At 37.6% G+C, this 3,603-nt stretch overlaps 1 pseudogene; it reads left to right on the top strand.

The window, feature by feature from the left end:
* The first annotated feature begins 312 nt into the window (after positions 1–312).
* On the top strand, positions 313–1,197 carry LOC118847093 (annotated as a pseudogene).
* Positions 1,198–3,603: the final 2,406 nt, after the last annotated feature.

The following is a 3,603-nucleotide window of genomic DNA, read 5'->3' on the forward strand; positions in this document are numbered from 1 at the left end:
GCATTAATTGAAAAGAAAATTCCATTTCAACAGTATTGAGTAACCACCTGTACCATGCTAATTGTTACGCTAGGCACTGAAATTAAAAAGACCAATATGATAACAATTCCTGCCCTTCAGGGCTTATGTTATATAGATGTATAGAGCACAAATACAGAAGAGGAACAAAAAGAAAATTCAAGGCAGGAGGAAGCACTAGCAACTGGAGGATCAGGAAAGATTCCCCTTAGAAAGCAATAGCTGAGCTATACTTAAAGGAAGCCAAAAATTCTTAGAATGGAGGAGAGAGCTTCTACTTCTAGTGAACAGCAAATGGCAGACAACATCAGTGCTGCAGGAGGTGCGGGAGGCCCCAGGGGCCCCGGAGTCAGACACCAGGGTGGCTTCTGTGGTGGGTTCGACAGTGAGGATGGAGGTCCATGCCATGGCTGGGGCCAACTGGTCTGGGGAGGACAGGCTGAAGACAAGGAGTGGGTTCTTGTCACTAAGCTGGGCTAGCTAGTCGAGGACATGAAAATCAAGTCTTTGGAAGAGATCTATCTTTTCTCGCTTCCTATCAAGGAGTCTGAGATCATAAATTTCTTCCTGGAATCTTTATCACAAGATGAGGTTCTGAAGATCATGCCTGTTCAGAAACAAACTAGAGCTGGGCAATGTACCGGGTTCAAGGCTTTTGTGACCATCAGTGACTACAATGGCCATGTTGTTCTGGGTGTCAAGTGCTCCAAGGAAGTGGACACAGCTATTCATGGTGCTATTCCTCTGGCCAAGCTGTCTATCATTCCTGTGAGACATAGCTACTGGGGGAACAAGACTGGCAAGCCTCACACAGAACCCTGCAAGGTCACTGGGAGATGTGGATCAGTCCAGGTGTGCCTGATTTCTGCTCCTAGAGGTACTGGTATTGTCTCAGCTCCTGTGCCTAAGAAGCTCCTAATGGTGGCTGGAATTGATGACTGCTACACTTCTGCCAGAGGCTGTACTGCCACTCTGGGCAACATTGCTAAAATTCCCTTTGATGCCATCTCCAAAACATACATTTATCTAACCCCAGACCTGTGGAAGGAGACTATGTTCACTAAGTCTCCCCATCAGGAATTTACCAACCATGTTGTAAAGACTCACACTTGCATGTCTGTCCAGAGGACCCAGGCAGCTTCTGTGGCAACCACTTTTTTTTATAAACAAGTAAATTGAACTATGCCTGCTTAAAAATAGAAGGGAAGACAAAAAGATATTTTTTCCATCTTCCCAATACTTCAGTGCACAATACTTGAACAAGAATAGAACAGCTATTGTGAAGTTATCCAATCGTTTTGGAGAGCAATGTGGAAATATGTCCAAAGAGTTATTAAATGACCTATACCCTTTGGCCCACCAATACCACTACTTGGTCTATTTCTGAAGATAATTAGGGGGAAAGGAAAAGAACTTATATATTCTAAAATGTTTATAGTAGCTCTCTTTGTGGAAGCAAGGAACTGGAAATTTCAGGGATGCTCATTTACAATTAGAAAATGGTTGAACAACTTGTGATATATGATTGTGATGGAATACTACTGCGCTATAAGAAATGATGACCTCAATGATTTTAGAAAAAAAAATAACAACATGGAAAGACTTGCACAAAATAATGAAGAGCGAAATGAGCAGAACCAAGAGAACATTGTATATAGTGACAACAATATTATTTTAATAATGACTTTGAGTTAATAAGTCATTTTGACTATTATAAGTACCTAAACTAAATATAAAGGATATGTGAAGAAAGATGCTATCTGCATCCAGAGAAAAAACTGATAAATAGAAATATGTATAGATTAATTTTTACATATATATTTGTGTTTAGTGGTAGCCAATTAAAATAGGGGGAAGAAAGAAAAGAAATTTACATTATATTTTCATTGTATATTCAAAAAGAATAGCAAGTTGTGCATAATATATTTGCAGATTCATGTGCGATCATCTTTGTTATTGTACTATGTTATGGAAATGGTTGTTCATTCCATAAATTAAAAAAAAAGATAAGACTTAAAATGGATGTCTCATGGTATACACTCCTTTCAAAGGTTCAGAATTTTTCCTTAACTTCTATCCAACCCTCAGAATAAAAGAGAATTATTGAATGAATGTTCTACAACCCTGTGATTGGGGAGGAGGAAAGGTCTCTTGTGCCTTTTTATTTCTCACTCTGGAATTATTTTAAATTTGTTTTAAAAAATCTGCAAGTTCATTTTCTGACTCCACTTTCCTTTGTCTCTACAATTAACACCTTGTTAACATTGGACAGGTGTTTCCCAATGGGGGATTCAGCTCCAACCAGGTGCTAATGAAAGAAACAAGAAAGCTAGGAGGCAAAGAGACAGGGAAATTGCCAGGTGTCTCAAATCATATTATGCATTAGCTTGTCATGGGGGAGGAAGGGAAATGGATTATTTCCCATAAATGTATGTCCCATTTCTGACAACTTTCATAAACTATGCCTAAAACTTTTCTTTGACTAATTAAATTAAATCATTGAATTTCCTTTTTTATTTATGTAAATGAGGCTTTGATCTGTACCTTATTTATCCATGCTTGTTTTATTAAACCCCAATAAATCCATCACTGCCTTTTCTCTAACTAATATAGGTGTTCTTCATCTAGGGAAATGGAGTGACTTATTAGATCACCACAGTAGAAACCCTTATAATGTTTATATATGGCAGAGCCATTTTGCAAAATATATTCCATCAAGGTTCCATTTTGTGTAGTTATATTTTGGGAGGAAAGAATGAAACCTAGGCTAATCTAAAACTGCAAAATAAAAACAGGCAGACACATAATGAGATTGCATTCTATTTAAGTTTACATAAGCTCAAGACAAAGGTAGTAGGATCACATTGAGTCATTATTAAAAAAAGATTAGGGAAGAAAAAGTCTTTCCAAATACTAAACTAGACAAAGAGGTTATATAGCGATTCTATCTTATGCTCTAAATAATAGACCAAATTGCAAGTAAAAACTGAGCAATTTTAATAGGTATTAGTGAAAATGCTGGCTCAAATATCTGATAAATCAAAATTCAGTTCTCTGCCAAGGAAAAGAAAGTCAGTGTTTTGCTAACACTGTCATAGTATTGTGGAGAAAAACATATTTTTCAACATCATACTCATTCAGAGTCAATTCTGTGTGTGTGTGTGTGTGTGTGTGTGTGTGTGTGTGAGTGTGTGTTGTCATACTCCTTTAAAAAGGTAAGAATGTCTTCAGGAAGATTTCCTTAACTCTTATATAGCATTATTATTAGCGAATGAATAAAGCCCTGGAAGGGCTTCAAGCTTTGCTTCTGTCACATCCTGGCCTTATGACCAGTCGTTTCATGCTTAGTGAACCAGGCAGCTCTCTATGAACCTAAGTTTTGCAGGATGTTGGCCTATCAGCATTGGCAGAGGGAGTTTCCTCATAGCCTACTGAGAAGTACTGGGTGCCAGCTCATACTGGCTCTCCAGAGCCATTTTTAAATTTTCTGCATGAGTATTTATACCTTGGAAATTAGCAAATGTTAAAATCAAATTACCCGATTTATTGTATTGGTGATTTTATAGACTTATGCAGATTAAACTT

This window comes from Trichosurus vulpecula, chromosome 4, assembly GCF_011100635.1.
Source record: "Trichosurus vulpecula isolate mTriVul1 chromosome 4, mTriVul1.pri, whole genome shotgun sequence".
In the NCBI taxonomy this organism is placed as follows: domain Eukaryota; kingdom Metazoa; phylum Chordata; class Mammalia; order Diprotodontia; family Phalangeridae; genus Trichosurus; species Trichosurus vulpecula.